At 48.9% G+C, this 23804-nt stretch overlaps 1 pseudogene; it reads left to right on the forward strand.

Annotated features, from left to right (window-relative positions):
- The window catches only part of LOC101546264 (40S ribosomal protein S4, X isoform-like), a 54314-nt pseudogene extending 30714 nt beyond the window's left edge, over positions 1 to 23600 (forward strand).
- Positions 23601 to 23804: the final 204 nt, after the last annotated feature.

The raw sequence follows: 23804 nt of genomic DNA on the forward strand, positions 1-23804 counted from the left end.
TGGGATGCTGGAAATCGAACCCAAGTCAGCCGTGTGCAAGGCAAATGCCCTACCCGCTGTGCTATCGCTCCAGCCCCTTTTTGTGTTTTATTTTAGTTGTTGCTTTTTGTTTTGTTTTGTTTTTTGGTTTTTGGGCCACACCCAGCGATGCTCAGGGGTTACTCCTGGTTCTGCACTTAGAAATCACTCCTAGTGGTGCGCAGGGGACCCGCTGTGCTATCACTCCAGCCCCTGTTCCTTTTTGTTTGTTCTGATTTGGTTTGGTTTTGTCCACACCCCACAGTGCTCAGGGGTTACTTCTGGCTCTGCTCAGGAATCTCACCTAACAGTGCTCCAGGAACATATGTGGTGCTGGGGATCGAACAGGAGTCAGTTGCATGCAAGGCCAGTATCTTTTCTTCTGTACTATCTCTCCAGCTCCAACACCCTCAGATTGGATGTCAAGAACTGTGTATAAATACAGCTCAGAGTTCTCTGCCCCAAATCCAGAGGCGGTACAGGGCAGCTTCCTCCTCATTCAGCCTCCCAGGTACCTCTCCACTTTCCCGCTTCATCTATTTTTTTTTTTAACTTTTATTAGTGAATCACCGTGAGGTAGTTACAAACTTATAACTTTCATGTTTGCATTTCGTTTATATCCCTCCATCAGTGCCCATTCTCCTCCATCAGTGCTCCCAGTATCCCTCCCACCACCCCCACCCCAACCCCCACCGCCCCACCCTGCCTGTGCAGCAGGGCATTCCCTTTTGTTCTGTCTCCTGTTGGATGTTATAGTTTGCAATAGAGGTATTGAGTGGCCATCATGTTAACTCATCTGTGTACTTGTTCAGGTATTTCCTAGTTCCCTTCTCAGTGCCCGGTCTAGGCCAGGTACTAAAGACTTGGTCTCCACCATGGGGAAACTTCCGTCTAGGGAACATCACTCAGAAACCAAACAAAGGAACCACACACATGCCCAGAAGAGAGCTCCCTAATCATTAGTGGACTCTTTTTTTTTTTTTTTTTTTTTTTGCTTTTTGGGTCACACCCGGCGATGCTCAGAGGTTACTCCTGGCTCTGCACTCAGGAATTACTCCTGGAAGTGCTTAGGGGCCATATGGGATGCTGGGAATCGAACCCGGGTCAGCCGCGTGCAAGGCAAATGCCCTACCTGCTGTGCTATTGCTCCAGCCCCTATCAGTGGACTCTTCTTGGTAGAAGTGATGCCCCACTTTTAAAGGGTTCAAGATGGAAGGAGGCTGACCCAGGAGAGGAGAGGTCAGGGTGAGTATTTCTGGCAGCTTTGAGAATCGCACCCAGCCACCAGCTGAATCCAGGCTCACAGAGTTTTCCACCTGGCCAAGGCTCACTCGTGACTCTCCGCACCCGTCCTTGTCACCAGCGGAGCAGCCATCCAAGGCTCGGGCTTGACTTTCTGCCCGCCCTGCCCGTAGCCCTCTGCGATTTCCCTTCCTGATCTGCAGGCGTTTGCCCTCACCCTGGTCCATAAACTTCTCTGGCTCTTCATTTCTCCTCGTGCGTCTGCCCGGAATTTCCTGCCCTGCCTTGGTTGATGTGACCAACTCCTGTTCACGCTCCGCAGTGACTCAGAGATGACTCAGAGATGACTTATTGCCCAGAGATCCCCACCCAATGGCCCTCACCTCTGTGTGCACAGATTCCAGGCACACAAACTGCCCCTATTTACAAGCTTCCCTCCCGCTCTGGCGAGGAGGGACCAGCCTCCGCCATCCACCACGGCAGGACTGTCAAATGGCAAATAACCAGCCCCCCGCCCACCCAACCACCCCGCCCACCCCAGCAGGATGGAAACGCAGCCCTCTCACCCTCTCCTGCTCACTCTTTTTTTTTGCTTTTTGGGTCACACCTGGCGATGCACAGGGGTTACTCCTGGCTCTGCACTCAGGAATTACTCCTGGCAGTGCTCAGGGGACCATATGGGATGCTGGGAACCGAACCCGGGTTGGCTGTGTGCAAGGCAAACGCCCTACCCGCTGTGCTACGGCTCCAGCCCCACTCCTTGCACGCGGCCGACCCAGGTTCGATTCCCAGTATCCCATATGGTCCCCTAAGCACCGCCAGGAGTAATTCCCGAGCGCAAAGCCAGGAGTAACCCTGTGCATCGCCAGGGGTGACCCAAAAAGAAAAAAAAAAAACAATTAAAAACTGAATTCTCAGAGCCACAGAAATTGGGCTGCAAGTAAGGAGCTGGCCCTGCACACAACTGACCTGGGTTTCGATCCCCAGCACTGATGTAGGCAGGCAGGCAGATAGGGAAGGTTCCCTCCCAAGGCAATGAAAGTCAATTTCCTGGGAAGAAATAGCCCTGAACTCATGGGGAACTGGTGCCAGTTCATAACAGACCCTGAGGAGGCTGGACACCCCCTCCCGACTGAAGCTCCATCAGGAAAACAAAAGGCCAGGAAAGGAATTTCAAAGACCATCACCACTCCCAACTCTACCCTGTTGACAACCTCCTTAGCAACGGACTTTGACCTAGGTAGAAGCCCCACGTGGGGGCAGGTTGGAGAAACCCTAGAAAGGCCACCTTTAAGGAAGGGAGGGCCCACATTTGCTGCCAGAGCCTATGTGCTGCTTGTGCCCATGTGGATAAGCACATGTGGTGCCCGAGCTCATGTGTCACCCGCATCTCGCCTCTTGAGATGAGCACAACCAGGAGGAAACCCCGAACATCTCTAACTGTAAGCCAAAACAATAAAACGAAACATAAAGACCCTATGGGAGCCAGAGAGCTAGTGTAAGGGTCGCGGTGCTTTCCTTGCACGCGTCCGTGCCCGGCACCGCCAGGAGTAGCCCCTAGGCACTGTTGGGTGTGACCCAACCCTACCCCTTCCAAAGAAACAAATTAAAACAGACTTCATCCTATACAAATGGGCGTAAATTTGCCCTCCAACACCGCTCCAAGAATATGCATATATATATTTGACTCCTTTTAAAAGCTGCATAGAAACAGTTAATTATATTGAAAGCAAGCAAAGATGAGCCAGCACCTAAAGAAAGATGCGCAGCCCCGCCCGTTCATTTGCTACCGTCCAGGGCTGCTTCTGGCACCTTGCAGCTGAGCTGCATAGTTGTAGCAGAGGCGTCCACAGCGCCTGAAATGTTGGCTCTCGCACCGTTACCAAACACTCATGCCAACCGCTGCCATGCATGGCTGTATCACACTTTATTTTTCTAGTCCTCTATTAATAACATCTGAATTGTTTCCATTTGTTCTGTGTTACAAACAATTCCACAAATTAACACTTTTTTTTTTTTTAGCATTACACCAGTCCATGACCATAAGGGGCAAGAACAAGGCCCAATGGGAACATGTATCTGCACAAAGATTTCCTTTAAAAGGACCTATGGCGGCCCAGAGTGATAGCACAGTGTGGGGGGGGACACTTGTCTAGCATACAGCCGACCCATGTTTGATCCCCAGCATCGCATATGGTCCTATGAGCACTGCCTGGAGTAATGCCTGAGTGCAGAGCGAGAAGCAACCCCTGACTATTGTCAGGTGTGCGTGCTCCCTCCCCCAAAAAATGGGTGTAGAGGGGCTAGAGAATCGCCCAAATTGTCTGAGCACAAGCATGAAAGGCTCAGGTTTGATTTCTGGCACCACATGGTCCCCTGAGCACTGCAGGGAGCAACCCCTGAGCAGAGAGTAGAGTCCCTGGAATCCCAAAACCAAAAAAGGTCAATTAAATTAAATTTCAAAGGGAGGGCACGTCCCATGCATGCATGAGGCCCTGAATTTAGTTCCCTACAACCATCGTCCCCCAAGACAGCTGGATGTAGCCTGGGGGGGCTGCAGCACCACACAGCCACCCCGAGGCACCAGGGCTGGGCTGACAGACCAAGTGTTGCCACAAGTGGCTCTGGGCCCTGCACCTGCGAGAGAGATAGCACAGAGGTTAGGGCACTGATCTTGCTCGTGGCCAACTCCAGTTTGATCCCCGGCACCATGTATAGTCCCCTGAGCCTCCCCAGACGTGATCCCTGAGCAGAGTCAGGAGAAAGCTTAAAGCACAGCTGGATGTGGCCCCCAATCCAAAAAAAATCACTGTCAGTGTCATCCCACTGTTCATTGATTTGCTTGAGCGGGCACCAGTAACGTCTCCACGTGAGACTTGTTAATGTTTTTGGCATATCGAATACTCCACGGGTAGCTTGCCAAACTCTGCCGTGCTGGCGAGATACTCTCGGTAGCTTGCTGGGCTCTCCGAGAGGGGCAGAAAAATCGAACCTAAGGCGGCCTCGTGCAAGGCAAATGCCCTACCCACTCTGCTATTGCTCCAGCCCCCCAAATACAAAGTATATTCATATTAACAGACTTAGAGGCCCAACGGTCACTTTGGAATTATGAACAAATGCCAGCACCACTGAGGCAAAGATCTGTGCAGAAAAGTCTGCCTGGAACGGGGCTCTCCAGCTCCTCCAGGTGATATCGACCCAGCTACGTGGTCCTGATAATCTGGTGCTTGGGTCCAGCAGTACTGGGGTGAGCCTGGACAATGTTGAAGGCTGAGGGAAGGACAAGGGGTGCTGGAGATCAAACTTGGGACCTCGCCTTCCACCCACTCCAGTTCTTTGAGCTAATGTGGGCCCTGGAAAGATCTTTGGCCATAACAAAGAACCAGAATAGTCACCAAAGCACCACAAAATATAGCCCAGAGTCCAGAATGAGAACCCAGAGTACAGAACCCAGGGAAGTTAGATAATTCAAACAAACAAAAATGTGACAACCAATGGCCTTACCCTTGATGTTGGGATATAGAGAGCAGGAGAGGAGGGTAGAGAAGGGGAGGGAAGGGGAGGGGGGAGGGAAGGGGAGGGGGGAGGGGAGGGGAGGAGAGGATGGGGAAAAAAAGAAGGGGAAGGGAGGGGGGGAAAGAACAATTACCCTGTGCCAGGTTTGTGATGGTGAGTTGGCTACTCTGCGTATAGTTCAGTATTGTAAATTCTAAATTTGAAATCCCCCTTACAGCACAGGCATCAGCTTATCAGAACAGACGTGGACCTTAACTAACCAATGCCACAGAAGCCATGGGAATGGTAGCATGCCTGGATTTAATTTTTGACTTAGCCTTCACAGTAATATGCCACCTGGCAGCCAAGAAAAGCAACTTTGAGGAAAAACATCAACCCACATAACATTTCTCCCGTTTCGAGTCAGCCGTGGGAATTGTCTCCTCTACTCGAAGCATCCATCACAACTGGAGAAGCAATGATTGGAACTTGTGGGGGCATAAAATCTCAGACTCAAGAAATACGAATCTGTGAGTTAAAGTTCTACCCTGTCAGGGTCTTCTCTCCAGGGAAGACCTCTCGGGGCTCCGCAGGCGTGTGAGAAAGACCGCCAATGCCATTAGGAACTAGAGAGATAAATTAATCCACAGTGGGCACTCCCACTCTCACTAAAACGGCAAGTTGAAAAAGACAGAAAATAAGAAGTGTTAGCAAGAATGTGCAATTTAGAACTTTCCTATCTGAATGGCAGAAATGTAAAAGAATGCAGCTGCTGTGGAAAAGTTTGGTAGTTCCCAAAAAAAGGTAAGCATGGTTATCTACTTAATCATCCAAGTGATAGGTCAGAGGTCTCTTTGGTATATACTCAAGAGAAATAAAAAACATTTCCACACAAGAACTTGGACATAAATATTCTTAGCAGCATTATTCACAATGCCCCCAACTTGGTTTGTTTGTTTGTTTGTTTGTTTTATTTGTTTTTTAGGTCACACCTGGCGATGCACAGGGGTTACTCTGGCTCTGCACTCAGAAATTACTCCTGGTGATGCTGGGGAGACCATATCGGATGCTGGGACTCGAACATGGGTAGGCTGCATGCAAGGCAAACACCCTGCCCGCTGTGCTATTGATCCAGCCCTAATAGCCCCAACTTGGAAACAAGACAGATGAAAGGATACCCGCCAACAGATGAAAGGATAAACAAAATGGAGTAGCTCCCTATGCACAATAAGCTATTATTCAGACATAAAAAATGTTACTTGTAGGGGGCCGGAGCGATAGCACAGTGGGTAGGGCGTTTGCCTTGCACGCGGCCGACCCGGTTCGATCCCCGGCATCCCATATGGTCCCCCAAGCACTGCCAGGAGCAATTCCTGAGTGCAAAGCCAGGAGTAACCCCTGAGCATCGCTGGGTGTGACCCAAAAAGCAAAAACAAAAAAATGTTACTTGTAGTACATAATATATTCCAGAATATATAATAAAGAATATTATCACACAATATCATTCAGATAAAAAGAATATTGGGTGGCTGGAGAGATAGTACAGCATTTGCCTTGCATGCGGCTGACCCAGATTTGATCCCCAGCACCCCATATGGTCCCCTGAGCACTGCCAGGTGTAATTCCTGAGTGCAGAGTCAGGAATAACCCCTGAGAATTGCTGGGTGTGGCCCGAAACCAATAAATAAATTCTTCAAAGTTGTCTTAAAAAAAAAAGGATATTGTGGACTGAGAAAGTACAAGGTGGATACCATACATATGGTGGGTCCTGGTTTAATCCCTGGAACCACATGTTCCCCTAAGCATCACTAATATAGCCCTAGAGGTCTCCAAGCACTACTGGGTGTGACCTTGGTCATCCCTAACACGGAGCATCCTCGGGGTCTTCCACTGAACCACAGGCCCAATTGGTCGAGAATCACCAGGAGTCCTGAGCACCACTTGGAAATCCTCAACCCCGACACACACACAGAGACACGCACGCATATGTGAACACACATGTGCAAATACACACATGGAATAAAATACTGTACGTGCTACAACACTGGTAAGCCTTGCAAAAATTACGGTGACTGAAAAGAACAGACACAAAAGGCCACACACATAACTTTCTGATTCCATTTTTAAGAAATGTCCAGAATAGTCAAGTGTGGACACTGAATAGCAGGATAACGGGATGGAATGTTCTAGAATTAGATGGTAGAGCTACTTGCACAACCCTGTGAATTAAATAAAACCCTACAGGTCCCACTCTTTCGAAGGGTGTGTTTTATGATGTGCAAATGAAATTATTCTGTTATACATAGTCATTGGTGGTTTCGCTTAAACATTTTTCCCAACTCTCTCCCAGAGCAGAGCAGGGGTGAGCAGGTGCTTCGTTTACTTCGTTTTGGCTCCTTGCTGTGCCCAGCTAATGCTGCTAGTGCCTGCTGCTGGGTCGGGGTGGGTGGGAGGCTGCTTCCCATCCCTGCTGTCTCCTGCAGCCTCACATTGCACTTTGCATCCAGCCTGCAGCACCCAGTGCCCTGATGCCGAGAGAGTGTCACAGACGCACAGACAGACACAGAGATGAGCCTCAGTCTCTTGAAGTCAAATTTTGTTCTTTTTTTTTTGCTTTTTTTTTTTTTTTTGCTTTTTTGGGTCACACCTGGCGATGCACAGGGGTTACTCCTGGCTCTGCACTCAGGAATTACCCCTGGCGGTGCTCAGGGGACCATATGGGATGCTGGGATTTGAACCCGGGTCGGCCGCGTGCAAGGCAAACGCCCTACCCGCTGTGCTATCTCTCCAGCCCCAAATTTTGTTCTTTTTTTAAAAAATAAATTTATTTTTTGAATCACTGTGAGAGGAGTTACAAAGGTTTCGGGTTTAAGTCTTGGTCATACAAAGATGAAACACCCGTCCCTTCACCAGTGCACATTCTCCACCACCCAAAACCCCAGTATACTCCCCATCCCACCCCTCCCCATACCTATGTGGCAGATGATTTCCACATTACTCTCTACTTTGATTACATGCAATATTTCAACACCAGACCCACCATTATTATTTGGGATTTTACCCCAACACTCAGATCTGCCAAAAAGGCAACATTAGACAATTTGTTTTCTTTTTTTTCTTTTTTTTTTTTTTTTTTTGCTTTTTTGGGTCACACCTGGCTATGCACAGGGGTTACTCCTGGCTCTGCACTCAGGAATTACCCCTGGCCGTGTTCAGGGGACCATATGGGATGCTGGGATTAGAACCCGGGTCGGCCGCGTGCAAGGCAAACACCCTACCCGCTGTGCTATCTCTCCAGCCCCATTTTCTATTGCTGATTAAGAATAGCATATGATGTCGCATGGCCATGCGATTTTGGAGTTCTGAAATTTTAATAATTAAATCTGGAGGGATTTCTGCCCAAAGCCACTGGGTTCCCAGACTTGTTTCTGAGTCTCTGGGATCATGGCCATTAAGCAGCTTGATCAGTAGCCAGAGGGCCTTTCTTTGGGGCGGGGGGAGGGGGGGAGGAGGAAAGGGCGGGGCCCCGTGTCTTGTCACTGCAGGCCCATACCTGACTGTCCATTGGCCTCTGGAAGATGGCGGCCACAGAGCCGCCAGGGGAAGCAGGTGGAGGGATGGTACCTTTTCCCACTTGGGGTGTCCCAGCACCAGTAACCTAATGCGGAGTCTGGACGCATTTCTCCAAATTTTGTTCTAGACTCATCTCTTTCTTGTCATGTCTGCCTGACACTCTGTAGCTCTGTTTCAAAGGAGCCACACTTTGCAGTGGTTGGGGGTACTCCAGTCTCAGTGCTCTGGGATTATTCCCAACCTCGATGGGGACTGAACCTGGAACTCCTGAGGGCATGGCAAGGCACATCCTGATCTGGATGTTCTCGTTTAAATTTTCATTCTCCTTCCCTCCTGGACTTCACCGATCCCTCCATTCTCCCCTTGGCGCACCATTCTTGGGAACCAGGCACAGCACGGGCTCTGAGGAAGGAGCCCTGTTCCCACCTCTCCATGCTGACTGTTCCCGCTGACATGTGGCTGGTGTGCCCTGGACCACGTGCCCTTCCCGCACCCTATCCCCTGCGCCTGGAGTCTGTCAGCAGCACCCCCGTCCCTTCTGACAGCCTGAAGCCTGTTCCTTGTCTCTGTATTTCAAAGTTCATGTTCGCTGGAGCTCAGCCCCTGCTAAACACACTGACCCCAGGGCAGTGATTTGTATAAATTAAACCCCAGCCAGGTGTGAGCCCTGTCTGGCTTTCTTTTACTTTTTCTTTTTTTCGGGAAGGGGGGGGTCACACCTGGCAATGCTCAGGGGTTACTCCTGGCTCTGCACTCAGGAATTACTCCTGGCTGTGCTCAGGGGACCTTATGGGATGCCAGGGGTTGATACTGGGTTGACTGTGTTTAAGGCAAATGTTCTACCCACTGTACTATTGCTCCAGAGAGAAAGAAAGAAAGGCTCACCAAGAGGGAATCCCGGCTGGTGAAAGGTCAGGCTGAGGCCGGGGGCCAGGGAAGTGGGGTACAATGAGGCACTGGCAGGGGATGGGGCTGCCTTTTAATCCTTACAGTTCCCTTTTTCTGACCTTCCCTTTGTGACTGGCCGCTGTGACTTGTGACTCGGGGTCACACATGCTTGGCTGTGGTTTTCTGGGGGTGGGGTGGGGCGATACATGTCAGGGGCCACATCTGTTCATTTGTATGGCTGGCCCGGGCCACCATGGGGCTCCCACTATGAGGACTGTGAGGACTCTGAGGTACAGTCCTGGCCCCAGGCTTGCACATCCTTTTCAGGGCTCACTGAAAGTTATTTATTTCAGTTTCTTGGGGCCACACCCTGTGGTGTGCAGGGGCTACTCCTGGCTCAGTGCTCAGAGGTGACTCCTGGCAGTGCTCAGGAGAGCATGAGGTACAGGAGCCAAACCCAGGCTTCTCTCATGTGCTCAAGCCGTTGAACTATCTCTCAGGTCCCTGGAGCTTTCACACATTAGTTGTGATGAGGGAAAACACAGGCAGAGCAGCAGAGAGGGCCGCTCTGGGGCAGCACCAGGTATCCCGGTCTGCAGTACGTGTGGACGGCGCCAGGGGTCAAGCTCAGGGCCTCAAGCCTGCAGTGTGGATATTCATCACCACCTGAGTCAGGCCCCAGAGTTGCGGTGCAAGACGTGAGCTTAGGGCACTGGGTTCAAAATAATCAAGAGGGATAAGGATAGAAAGATAGAACAGCAGGTAGGGTGCCTGTCTTGCTCACAACCAACCAGTCCAATCCCGGGCACCCTATCAGGTCCCCCGAGCATCACCAGGAGTAATACCCGGGTGCAGAGCCATGAGTAAGCCCTGAGCACAGCCAGATGTGGCTTCCCCCCAAAAAACAAAAACCCACAGGGATCTTTTATTTGGGTTTTTTTTGGGGGGGTCATACACAGCAGTGCTTAGGAATCATTCCTTACTCTACACTAAGGGGTCTTTCCTGGAGGGGCTTGGAGAACAATATGGGGTGCCGGGGATCAAACCCTGGTCAGCTGTATGCAAGGCAAGCACCCTACTATCCAGTCCCGGTATGTCCTATCACCCGTCCCCATATGTACTTTTTATTTTTATTTATTTATTTATTTATTTATTTATTTATTTATTTAAAAATAGCTCAATGGTAGAGCATACACTTTATTTTATTTATTTATTTATTTATTTTTATTTTGGGGTCACACCTGGCAATGCACAGGGGTTACTCCTGGCTCTGCACTCAGGAATCACCCCTGGCGGTGCTCAGGGGACCATATGGGATGCTGGGATTTGAACCCGGGTCGGCCGCATGCAAGGCAAACGCCCTACCCACTATGCTATCACTCCAGCCCCTTATTTTATTTTATTTATTTATTTTTGCTTTTTGTGGTCACACCCAGCGATGCTCAGGGGTTACTCCTGGCTCTGCACTCAGGAATTACTCCTGGCAGTGCTCAGGGAACCATATGAGATGCCAGGGATCAAACCCAGGTCGGCGCATGCAAGGCAAATGCCCTACCCGCTGTGCTATCGTTCCAGCCCCCCCATATGTACTTTTTTATTTTAAACCAAGGGGAGGGTAGTTCAGTGGTTAGGGCATCTGTGTGGCATGCACTCAACCCAAGTTTGATTGCCTCTGCCACATGGGCCCTTGAGCATTGCCAGGCACAGCTGTGAAGGCCACTGAGCACTGCCACGATGACCCAGGTAACCCCTGATACCACAGAGCTGGAGCAACAACTTATCCTCAGGTTCTTGCATTGAGTGGCCAGGAAGGCCCCAGGGGGAAAAAAAATAATCAAAAGAAGATGACTGGGACCATAGCTCAATGATAGAGTAATGCATGTGTGCGATCCTGACTTCTCAGCAACAGAGGGAGAGAGAGGGAGAGGGAGAGAGAGAGAAGGAGAGGGAGAGAGAGAGAGAGAGAAAGAGAGAGAGAGGGGGGCTGGAGCGATAGCACAGCGGGTAGGGCATTTGCCTTGCACGCAGCCGACCCAGGTTCAATTCCCAGCATTCCATATGGTCCCCTGAGCACCGCCAGGGGTAATTCCTGAGTGCAGAGCCAGGAGTAACCCTTGTGCATTGCCAGGTGTGACCCAAAAAGCAAAAAAAAAAGAGAGAGAGAGAGAGAGGAAAAGAGAGGGAGAGAGAGAGAGGGAGGGAGGGGGAAATTATTAGTCCTGGTGAAGGATAGAAGAAGAAGACAAGGTCCAGCAATGGAGGAACAGAGTGAAGTTCAAAATCAGGAAATAAGTGGCAGGCTGGGATCAGCAAAGGAATCTGAGAGGTGAGTTCCCCAAAGGGGACCGTGTTTGGCAACCACAGAGGGGCCGTTACCACAATACCTGATCTCAACCAAACACGCCACATTTCATCCAGACCACATCTCAAGGTTCATTGAGGCCCAGGAGATGGATCCAAGGGCCGGAGTACGTGCTCTGCCTGCTGGAGCCCGGGTTCTAGTTCCGGCAGTGCACGGCCTCTGGAGCACCGCCAAGAGGGACCCGAAACATTGGGCTGGAAGTCGCTTGGAGCCAACATTGGCTTGACTCTAAAACAGAACAAGTTTGGGGAGACTATATAGGGAGTACAGATAGAGCCAAGGTGTGTGGGTGAAACTTGGGCCTAGTGGCTGAAAGATAGTGCCACTAAGCAGTTCAGAACCTGGTTTGTTTTTCATGGGCTTGGGAGTTGGGGCTGGTCACAGAACAGAGTCAGGACTGTCCAGGAGCACCCCGGAGTGTGGCCCAACCCTCCCACCCCCCCAGTCATGGCCCCATGTCTCCCTGGGAGGAAACTTTAGAGAAAGAGCAGGTCCTCCCTTCTCACTCGGCCCCGCAACCCCAGGAAAGGCTCTGAGCCCGGCTTTTGGGGAAAGGAGAGAGGGCCCGCTTGGGGGGCCAAGTTTACAGACGCTCTCCTGCGGTCCAAGTCGAAGTTTGACCCAAGTTATAACTCATCTACTCAGACTTGGGTTCTTTTTTCCTTAAAGGAAGTTCTTCAAAAGGAAAACAGAAAATCAACCACAGCGTTTACAAAAGCAGCTGTGTTAGGTGTAACGACAAGGATCTGGCAATAAGAGAATTAGTCATTAAAGTCATGTTACAAAAAAGAAAGAAAAAAGTCTAGGCTTCTGCCCCTCCCCTCCCTCTTGGGAGGAAGAAAAATATCAGAGTTGGTGAGCACTCCAGGAGTGGAGTATATATATGCATTTATATTCAACTTGTTGGAAGTTGGTGTGTGTGTGTGGGGGGGGGGTGGCTGTGTGTGAGGCAAGTGTCAAGGGTCTTGCCTGCTGCCCTATCTCCTGAACCCCTTGTTTTCAGTTTTAAGTCACTGGCGGTTTGAGACTGCTGCAGCAGGCTTCCCTTACCCTGATTTATCGACTCGCACTGAGCAGCCTGCACAGGAAGATTTGGGGGGAATGAGTCCAATGGGAGCAGCAGAGTATCCGGGACAATCTAGGCCAGTGTGTCAGCCTTTTTCAACCATGGCCCCCCTGGTAGCAGCTTAGCCCTAGTGTAATGCTGTAGTCCCCCACTTATGTGATTTTTTTTAACCTACGGCCCCTTGGAATATCCTGGGAACAGGATATAGCCCCCCTGTTGAGAAATAATGATCTCGAGTTAGGAAGAGGGTGTGGAGTTACAAAACTGCACAAATCATGGGACATTGATTTGTAAAACTTCTGCAAATGAATTGAATGAATGCCAATGAATTTAAATTTAAATGAATCAGGAGACTAGTAGAGAGTAGTTGACAAACTACAGGACCCAACATGCTTTGCATCTCCAGGGGGAAATGAAACTGCTTTCCCTCCCCAAAGAAAGGAAAAAGGAAGTAGACTGGAGGGGGGAGGATCTGGAGGGGGTGCTAGTGTTGGACTAAGTGGGGGTACATGATCTCGCCTCAAGACTGCGTTCACTAACCTGCCAATTTGTGTTGCTTCCAAAGGTATTCCTTTTTTTGTGGGGGGGCTCACACCTGGAGATGCTCAGGGGTTACTCCTGGCTCTGCACTCAGGAATTACTCCTGTTGGTGCTCAGGGGACCAAATGGGCTGTTGGGGATCCAACTGGGTCGGCCATGTGCAAGGCAAATGCCCTGCCCGCTGTACTATCACTCCAGCACCCTCCCCCCAAAGGTATCCTTTTGTTGATGGTGTAAGTGACTGCTTTGTGGGGGTGGGGGGCAACACCACTGACTTGTCTGTATTCTATTACGGCAAGTGAGTAGGACACAGAGAGGATAGGGCACTGGGCGAGATGAGACTGCAGAGGAAGGACCCATTTATGACAAATCTTGAAAACTGCACTAGGCAGTTGCAGAGATGAGGAACTAACTAAGCAGTTTGGGTTTTGTTTCTGCTTTTGGTTTGGGGTCACACCCTGCGGTGCTCAGGGACTACTGCCAGCTCCCAGGAGTGACCCAGGACTGTGCTGGAGAAGTTCTTGGTAGTTCCAGGGGTTGAACCAGGGTTGTCCGTGAGCGAGGGAAGTACGTAGCAGCTATGCTTTCTTTGTCACTCCATCCCTGGGTCATGCTTTCCCAAGCAGTGCTCAGGGCCCCCCTGCTCATCCATGGCCAGGTGACGGAGGCCCTGCAGTGCCAGGAGCTCAATGCCAGGCCAGTGCACAGAAGGCATAACTTTCTCCCTTTGAGCCTTTCCCCCAGCGCCCAAACAAGGTTTATATGTGCAGAGAGAACAGGAGACTGACTAGAGGTCAGAATCTCAACTACACATTGTGAGCACAGCAATCAAGCTGTAAAGAGGAAGGTGACAAGCTTTCTCTGAAGGACTGCATGGCAAATATTTTTGGCCTTGCTTACCATTTGGAGGGGTAATATGTTTTTGGAAAAGATTAATTTCATGACATGGTGCCTGAAGACAAGATGATAGTTGACTTTTGAAAGATACATTACAAGTAACCTTCTCCTTCTAGGAGCGAGAGTCCAGCAGGGAAAGCGCTTGCCTTATCTGCAACTGCATTCAACCTAGATTCGATCCCCGACACCACAGAGGGTCCCACGAACACCAGCAGGAGTGATCCCTGAGCATAGAACCAGGAGTAAGTCCGAGTACCACCCCAAAACAAAAACAAAACAAAAACTTTTCCAAAAAATGCTAGTAGGATAGGGCTGGAGCAATAGCACAGTGGATAGGGCTTTTACCTTGCACGCTGCTGACCCGAGTTTGATTCCCAGCATCCCATATGGTCCCCTGAGCACTGCCAGGAGTAATTCCTGAGTACATGAGCCAGGAGTAACCCCTGTGCATCGCCGGGTATGACCCAAAAGGCAAAAAAAAAAAAAAAATGCTAGTAGGGGCAAGAGTGGGAAGCAGAAAACTTGGTCCATGAATTGCAGTTTGCCTATACTTACTCTATAGTCATAATAAAATAGCCACTGTTTATTGATACCTACCATGTGCCAGACACATGCATATGTGAACTGATTCTCACAACCTTGCAGCGGGTAAAGGGGTAAGCAAAAGCAGTATTATTTATTTGATTTGTATTTGGGGGTCACACCCAGCTGTGCCAAGAAGCTACTCCTGGCTCCATGTTTGGAGATCACCTCTGGAGATCGAAGAACTTGAACCATGTGCTTTGGGGGATCAAGTTCTTCACAACCTCTCCCCAGTTTCAGGTGGCATTATTTTTTCTTTTTCTTTTTCTTTCTTTTTGGGTCACACCCAGCGATGCTCAGGGGTTACTCCTGGCTCTGCACTCAGGAATCACCCCTGGCGGTGCTCAGGGGACCATATGGGATGCTGGGAATTGAACCCGCATCGGCTGCGTGCAAGGCAAACGCCCTACCCACTGTGCTATTGCTCCAGCCCCTCGGGTGGCATTATTTTTTACAGATACTGAAACAGACAAGGCGAGATGTTGAGAGAACTTGTGCAGAGTCATATGAATGTTGTTTGGCAAAGTCAGGATTCAAACTCAGGGCTGACTCTACAGCATATTTTACATTTTATTTATTTATTTTGGTTTTGGGGTCGCCCCCAGCTGTGCTCAGGGTTTACTTTTGGCTTTGCAATCAGGGGTCACTCCTCGTGGGGCTCAAGAGACCATATGGGATGCTGAGGATCAGCCCAGTTAGCATGTGCAAAGCAAGCATGCTACCTGCTATTCTCTCCAGCCCCATGTTTAAATTTTGGTCCCATGTCAACTCCTACAGACCACTGGCAGAGAGAAGGGAGGTGGTAGAACACATTCGTGAGGTCCTGATTTTAGTATCCAGTGTCACATGCCCACCTCTTGTCCCCGCCCCATACCGCCAGGAGTGACTTCCAAACAATAGCAATAATGACAGGTGGAGGGAAGTAAGTCCTTCCTTCCTTGCATGACCTGCTCTGCTTATGCTACAGGAGCAGTGCGAGGGAGTCAAAGACAAATGCAAAAGAATTCTTATTCCTACAGAGCTTTTTTAGCTTTTAAACCTACGACTGGATGCCCAAAACGAAGAGTGATTTATTCATCAGCTCACGGAAATGAAACACTGAAGTTCTCTCATCTCTCTGGCCCTTTCCTTCCTAAAAGCATCCAGAAAACCCTCTGATCCTTTGAGCTCAGAGAAACTCCCTAACTTTACCCTCCAGCGCGAACACACACAGAGATCCTGGGAAATGATCTAACTTAAGCTCCAGGGCTGCTGGCTTCCTGGAACAGGGATTTTGTGTCTAACTTTGTATTTCTTACAGAAATATGTGAGCCTCAGGCCTCCACGCCTGGATCCACCCCTAGGTGAATGCTTTTCACAGTCGGGCCTCATAAAAGCTGTTTTTAGGAACACTAAGGGCTAAGGAACCCAGGTTGGGCTCTCAAACAAACTAAGAACATAGGTGCTGCCTTCCGTCACAGACATGCCAATCCAAAGCCCTACTGTGTTCATTGCACTCTTCACTCGAGCTGTCCCCAGCCCATTCCCGTTAACGTGAGTCCTGGAGGGGCTGAGAGGTTGCACAGGGGCTAAGGCACCTACCTTGTTTGCTCTGCTTCCCTAGCCCTGGTTTGATTCACCCTACACAGTCCCCCAAGCACTCCTGAGCATCGCCCCCAAGCACAGCTAAGTGTGTACCAATCCTCAACCCCAAATAAAACAAAGCCTGCCCTGAAGACCAGAGGTTGTACAGAATTAAGGCATTTGCCTTGCATACAGCCCACCCTGCTTCAGTCCCCAGCTCCAATATGGCCCCAGAGTACAGCCAAGAGTGACCCTGAGCACCACCAGGGGTCATCGAATCACAACCCCCCCAAATAAATATTCTCAATTCATTCTTCATTTTCTAGCAAGGAACTACTTTATATTACAATAACTAAGCAAATAAGTTGACAATAAATAAAATCAGCCTGGGGTTCTTGCTGGTTCAATCATTCTAGAATTCAAGATAGACTCCCAACAATTTGATGCTCCTCTCCTCACCCCGTCCATGGGCACTAATGACAAGACGGGACAGCCCGGTCCTGATGGGGCTGGGGGAGTGATGCTGTGCATGCAGGGAGCTCAGCGGGAGGCTGGGCTGGGAGGACTCCCGGGCCTGGGCCCAGCAGCAGGCCCAGCTTTGTCTTCCCTGGTCCAGGTTAATCCCAACTCTGGGGAATAGCTTGTTTCATACTCACTCACTCACTCACAGGTGACTCACAGTAGCATGTCCCTAGTGTGGGGGGGCCAAATGGGTGACTCTGATCATACTTACTCAGGTAGGCCTTGTCAGTCAGGTCCATAGATCACACCGAGTCACAGGCTGGGCGAGTGAGTGAGAGCCTGTGGTGACTCAGTAACAGGCTGAGTGTCTGTCTCACCTACTATCAGTTTTCTAGCCGCTAGCGCCATTCTGACCCAGGAAGCATCCAATAAAAACTTCAGACCAAGACATTTTTCTATTTATTTATTTATTTTTGTTGTCAGGGTCCCAACCCAGGGTTCACACAAGCAAAGTGAATGCTCTACTGCTAAGTGACATCCCTACTGTCCCAGTGAAAACTTAGATGAAGGGAGATTTGTTGTTCTAGAAGATAGAACCATTAGGGCCAGGGGGACAGTATCAAGGGTCAGGCACCTGTGGCAGACTTGGGTTCAATTCCCAGCACCCCATCTGGTTCCCCAATCCTACCAGGAGTGATACCTAAGTGCAGAGCCAGGAGTAAGCCCTGAGTGTAGCTCAAAAACAAAAATATAAATAAATACATAAATAAATAAAATGGAAGAATCATATATTCTAAGATGACTCAGCATTCTTTGGGGCCAGTTCCCTCAGAATGAACAGCAATGGCCGGTTGTATCAAAGTATCTCGTTAAAAACAACTAAGTTCAGGGGGCCTAGCAATAGCACAGCGGGTAGTGTGTTTGCCTTGCATGCGGCTGACCTGGGTTTGATCCCCCGCATCCCATATGGTCCCCCCAAGCACTGCCAGGAGTAATTCCTGAGTGCAGAGCCAGGAGTAACCCCTGAGCATCGCTGGGTGTGACCCAAAAAGCAAAACAAAACAAGTAAGTTCAAAATGGAGTCTCTTGTGTTAAGCTACACATCACCAACTAAGAGTTAATGCTTTATTAGAGTATTATAGTTTCAGCGCCCCATTTTTAACCAGTTGGAATTATCTGGTCAGGACTATGAGATAATCTGCCAGCTAATACCCAGGCTTCTCTACAGAGAAGACACTTAGCGCCAGGGATGCAGCTCAGCAGTAGAGCACTTGCCTTGTATGTGTGTGGTTCTGACTTTAATTCCCAGCACTGACAAAAAAAATAATAACTTAAAATGGGGAAATGAAGCAAATTTTCAAAATGATAAATGTTAACATATTACCTAAACTACAATTTTTAAATACAATTAAAAAAAATAGACACCTTGTCACAACTGGCACTTTTTGCCAGTATTAAATTCCTTGCTTGCTTCTGCCTATTAAAGTTCTTCCAACTTGGGGCTGGAGCTATAGCACAGCAGGTACGGTGTTTGCCTTGCACACGGCCAAATCGGGTTCAAATCCCAGCATCCCATATGGTCCCCTGAGCACCGCCAAGGGTAATTCCTGAATGCAGAGCCAAGAGTAACCCCTGTGCATCGCCGGGTGTGACCCAAAAAGCAAAAAAAAAAAAAAAAAAAAAGTTTCTCCAACTTGCTCTTCAAGTCCGTGCTCTCCCTTGAACATATATCTCCTGGCTGGCGTCGTGTTTCTTTCCTTGCCTACGTCCACTCTGGACAAGCCTGTGTTTCTTTTGAATATGTTTCGCCTCTTTCTCTTCTCTCATATTTTTCTAAGCAAGTTTCATTTAATAAAAATTACCTGGAAAAAAAGAGTTTTTCATTTGTACAGCTCCTTGGAAGTCCTTCCAAACTGCTAAGTAGGACACTAGCTGGCTGACAATGGTTGAACAAAACCAATGAGATCTTTAAAAGGGGAGCCTGACCCGGGCAACCCCAAGCCCCAGGAGTAGCCCCTGAACACCACTAAGTGTACCCCCACCCCTGCCATGTACACATCAAAATTAAAGAACTTTACTACATTTACCATTGATGTTTATTTTTTAGCAAACTTCATCTTTGGAGAATGTGTGGGTGGTGTTGGGTGGGTGGGGGGGGATACACTATTTCTAAACTAATGGGATTCTCCTCTCTGGATTTCATGCGAACCACATGCAAGCCTTCTGTTATGGCTCATCAGCTCCGGGACTCCCAACTTCCTGTTAAGTTTCAGGGCTCTTTTCCAGAGACGGTTTGAACTCCTGCATGGATCAGAGGATTTGTGCCATCTTGGGTGGTACACTTAGAATAGAAGCTGGCCTCGGGGGAGGAGGGTGCTCATGTGATGGGGTGAATTCCACTCATATCACCAGCAGAGAGAGGGCTTCATTGACTTTTCTCAGAGCAGGCAATCCCCCTATCAACCCCATTTTCCACCCACCAGGAAGTGTGAGATTTGAGGGTGGGCCTGTGATCTGTAGCACTACAGAATTAGGAGATGCTTTCATGAAGATCTGGAGATAAAACACAATGTGCAGGGGCAGGAGCGATAGCATACGGGTAGGGCGTTTGCCTTGCACGTGACTGACCCAGTTCGATTCCCCAGTATCCCATATGGTTCCTCAAGCACCGCCAGGACTAATTCCTGCGTGCAGAGCCAGGAGTAACCCCTGTGCATTGCCAAGTGTGACCCAAAAAGAAAAAATAAAAACAAAAACACGAAGCGGGAAACTGGGGATCTAGGGATCATGACAACTGGGCTCCAGTTTTGGATATATCATCCATACCTCAAACAGGCCTCCCCCACCCCAACCCACCTTGCTAGCCAGGTGCAGGCTTTACTGGAAGTAGGTAAATGAGGACTCCCTCCTCTGTCAAGGCAGCGCCTTGGGGAAAGGTCCATTGCCATCATGGAGAATTAAACATAAATGAATCAGGAGTACTTGGGAGCCGTGGTGCATAACCGGGACCCTCAAGGGTATTCTTAACGATGTAGATCTTGAGGTTCCACCTTAGAAATTCTGACCCAGGGCTGCAGCTCAGCCTTATATGTGTCGGGCTCTGGGTTGTATGTGTGGGGCTTCCAGCACTGCAAAAAAAGAAAAAGAATCTCATCTGGTAAGTCTGAGAGACTGTTTAGGGACTCTGAAGATTCTTTTTTTTTTCTGTTGTTTTTCTTTTTTGGGGTCATACCCATCGATGCACAGGGATTACTCCTGGCTCACGCACTCAGGAATTACTCCTGGCGGTGCTCTTAGGACCATATGGGATGCTGGGAATCAAACCCGGGTCATCTGCGTGCAAGGCAAACGCCCTACCCACTGTGCTATCGCTCTAGCCCTGGGACTCTGAAGATTCGACAAAGTGCCCCACCTCCCACCCCCACAAGTACCACTGACGTGATTCTACAGCAAGTGGCCCCCCGCACACTGGTCTGGGAAAGACCAGAGAGTGGTTCATAAAGGCAGGGGCCACTGATGCTATTTTGCGTAAGATTTTTTTTTCAATGTGGGAACTTGATTTCAGGGTCTCCCAGGTGAGGCTTATGCTCCAATACAGAGCCACATCTCAACCTTTTATTTTCTCTCTCTCTTTTTTTTTCTTTTTCTTTTTGGGTCACACCCAGCAATGCTCAGGGGTTACTCCTGGCTCTTATACTCAGGAATGACTCCTGGCAGTGGTCAGGGGACCATATGGGATGCTGGGAATTGAACCCGGGATGGCTGCATGTAAGGTAAACGCCCTACCTGCTGTGCTATTGCTCCAGCCCCACGTCTCGACCTTTACAGCTGATTTTTTTTTATTGCTGTTGTTTGGGTTATTTATCTATTCCTATTTATTTTGGGGTTTTTGAGAAGCATGTTCAGAGCTTGCTCCTGGCTCTGTGCTCAGGGGTCACTCCTGGCTCGGTGCTCAGGGGATTATATACTGAGCCAAGATTCAAATCTGTGTTGGCTGCCTGCAAGACAAGAGCCTAAATAAACCCCTGTAATATCTCTCTGGCCCCTGTTGTTTGTGTTTTGGGCCACACCTGGAGGTGCTGGGGTGGAGGAGGGACCATATTTGCTGTTGCGGACCCAACCATAGTGCTATCTCTCTCATCCTGGACAGCTGAGGGATTTTTTTTGTTCATTAATTTTAGAGTCACAGCCAATGATGCTCAAGGGTCAATGCCGGAGATTGAACCCTGGTTGGTTGCAGGCGTCCTACCCTCTGTCCTATTGCTCTGGCCCGGACAGCTGAGTTTTAAAGGAGGAAGACACAAAGGAAGGATTTGATAAAGAAACCTCCAGCCGCTGAGGCACTAGATGGACTGGCTCTACCTTCCACTTAGAGCCACAAATGAAGGCAGTGAGGAAAGGCTACCCAGCTTCCTGCTCTACTCAGACTGATAACTTTATCTCCATTGACAAGTGTCAGCGGAGAATGAAGCGTGCTACCTGCTGGTGAAAGTGTGTTCCTGGGGCTGGAGCAATAGCACAGCAGGTAGGGCATTTGCCTTGCACGCGGCCGACCAGGGTTTGATTCCCAGCATCCCACATGGTCCCCTGAGCACCGCCAGGAGTAATTCCTGAGTGCAGAGCCAGGAGTAACCCCTGTGCATCGCCAGGTGTGACCCAAAGAGAAAAAAAAATGTGTGCTCCTCTGGGCCCCTCTCCTGCCTCCCCACTGCAGATAGACAAACAGGACAAACAAACAGCTCTCTCTCTCTCTCTCTCTCTCTCTCTCTCTCTCTCTCTCTCTCTCTCTCTCTCTCATCTCTAAGCATAATAGTGTCTCATCCCCAAACAATCAGAACATTTCCTTTACTCTGCATTCCCCTCTACTTACCAACTTCCAGGTCCAATTCATTTCAATTCACAGTTTATTTAAACATAGAGATAAAAAGGAGGGCTGGAGAGAGGGAGTACAGCAGGTGCGGTGCTTGCCTTGTATGTGGCCAACCCGGGTTTGATCCTCAGCATCACACAGGGTACCAGAAGCACCCTCAGGAGTGATTCCTGAGTACCGTCAAGTGTGGTCCCCAAACAGGAAAAGATGAAAGAAACAAAAGGCCTATATAATTAGTACGTATCTAATATAAAAAGATTCAAAACTGAAGGGGAAAAGGCCCTTCACACTAGCATCACTTGCTCTAAAAATACTTTTCACACTTCTCAGAAGGGCAGTTCAACGCATATTGTCACGAGAATGTGAAGGCTTTTAGGGTGTGTACCTGGTCTTGGTGATCGTGACAGAAACAAGGATTCTCCACAAGCATGTACAATAGACTAGCACATCACCTGTATCATACCTCACCCATGATAATATGAAGAGCCTAATCTCCATCTGGGTTTTATTTTACAGCAAAAATGGGGACTGGAGAGATAATATAGGGTTCAGGTGCCTGCTTTACCCATGGCTGACCCAGACAGGAGTGGTCCCTGAGCACAGAGCCAGGAATAAGCCCTGAGCGTCAGCAGGTGTGCCCTCCCACACAAAAATAAAACAAAACAAATGGCATCATGCACCATTGTACATCCATCATTGAGAATAAGATTAGTATGTTCTGAAACTGCCTTTCTGTGGAAAATATTTACATATAGATTTTTAGCTGCTTTGGATGTGGAAAAAAAAAACCCTCATAGTTTACTTAGATTTTTTTTCATTTTAAATGTTAAGGGGCCAAGGAGATGGTTTAAAGGGCTGGAGTACAAGCTTTGCCAGGAGCCTGGGTTCCAGTCCTCAGCCTGTCACAGTCCTCTATACTATGATTAACCCCAAGCGCAGGTGATTGTAGTTTGAAAACAAAAGACTGTGATGAGCATCTTCGTATCTAAAACTTTTCCATGTGTCATTCTTAAATAGGACAAAAAAAATGCACTGGGATTTCTGTATCCAAAAAACAGGCAAAAGTAGGTACTGGCGCTATAGTACAGCTAGTATAGGGTGTTGGCTTTCATGTGGCCAACCCAGATTTGAGCCTTGGCACCACATATGGCCCTCTGCGCCTGCCACGAGTGATCCCTGAGCATAGAGCCAAGAGTAAGCCCTGAGCACTGCTGGATGGTCCACCCCTACCCCCAGAAAAAAAAAATAAAACAAACAAACATGGGGCTGGAACAATAGCACAGCGGGAAGGGCGTTTGCCTTGCATGTGGCCGACCGGGTTCGGGTTCGATTCCCAGCATCCCATATGGTCCTCTGAGCACTGCCAGGGGTGATTCCTGAGTTCAGAGCCAGGAGTAACCCCTGTGCATCGCCAGGTGTGACCCAAAAAGAAAAAAAACATAAAAAATAAAGAGAACTTCATTAAGATTGATGGCAAGATGTGTACTGATATGACCTACCTGGCAGGCTTTTTGGATATCATCTGTATTGATAAGATGGGAGAGAATTTCTGGCTGATCCATGACACCGAAGGACACTTTGCTGTTCCTTGTATTACTCCAGAGAGGGCAAAGGACGAGTTGTGCAAAATAAGGAAGATCTTTGTGGACACCAAAGGAATTCCTCATTTGGTGAAGCACAAGGCTCCCACCATTCACTGCCCAGGTCCTCTCACTGTGGTGAATGACACTATTCAGATTGACTCTGAAACCGGCAAGATTAAAGGTCTCATCCAAATTGACATGGTAACCTATGCCAGGTGACTGGAGGCGCTAATCTGGGAACAATTGAAGTGATCACCAATAGACAGAGACATCCTGGTTCTTTGGATGTGGTCCACGTGAAAGACGTCAATGACAATAGCTTTGCTGCCTGCCTCCCCAACATTTTTGCAAGGACAACAAACCACAAATTTTTCTTCCCTGAGGAGAAGCCTTGCCATTGCTGAAGAGACAGACAAAAGATTGGCAGCCAAGGGGGTGAAATGCCTTTTTATAGGGTAAAGTTGGACAATAAAGTGTCTTATGCTTACCTAAAGCAAATAAAGTAAAAAGTGAAAAATGTTATCCAGGTCTGATAACAGCACATAGTACAAGAGGAAGTGTGCTTGCTTTGCACGGGGCAGACGCAAGTTTGATTCTCAGCACCACATATGGTGTCTGGAGCCCGCCTGGAATGATCCCTGAGCACAGAGCAGCCAGGAGTAA

This window comes from Sorex araneus, chromosome X (assembly GCF_027595985.1).
Source record: "Sorex araneus isolate mSorAra2 chromosome X, mSorAra2.pri, whole genome shotgun sequence".
NCBI classification, from domain to species: Eukaryota; Metazoa; Chordata; class Mammalia; order Eulipotyphla; family Soricidae; genus Sorex; species Sorex araneus.